The following is a 470-nucleotide window of genomic DNA, read 5'->3' on the forward strand; positions in this document are numbered from 1 at the left end:
TCATACAAAGATAGCCCACCATTGCGGGAAAGCCGAAAAAAATGTATATGGTCTGAAGTGGCCCAAAGAAGTTTACAGCAATTATACAACATTCTGCAGCAGAAGCACCAACCAAACTGTGTGCGGAACACGGTACCCATTCTGGTAGTGGGTTAATGTCCCTAAATCTCGCTTGTAGTCCTGAATAGATGCCGCCGCTCATATTTGATGTCAATGTTTCTAGTTTTTCTTGCAATATATCAAATAAGTACCAACCATATGACTTTCGATTGCAATGAATTCTAAAAACCTTTCAACAACATCGCCACTTGAATTCACATATCTTATCAGAACAGATAGTTGATCAGTACGGCTTAGGTCAGGCGTGGGATCTACACTAATGCCATAATATTTCGCCTCTTTTATCTCTGCAATGATTGACTCATCTTTTTTCTCCCATGATTGCGATAAATTCATCATATACATCAGAA

This window comes from Penaeus monodon, chromosome 32 (assembly GCF_015228065.2).
Source record: "Penaeus monodon isolate SGIC_2016 chromosome 32, NSTDA_Pmon_1, whole genome shotgun sequence".
Taxonomy (NCBI): domain Eukaryota; kingdom Metazoa; phylum Arthropoda; class Malacostraca; order Decapoda; family Penaeidae; genus Penaeus; species Penaeus monodon.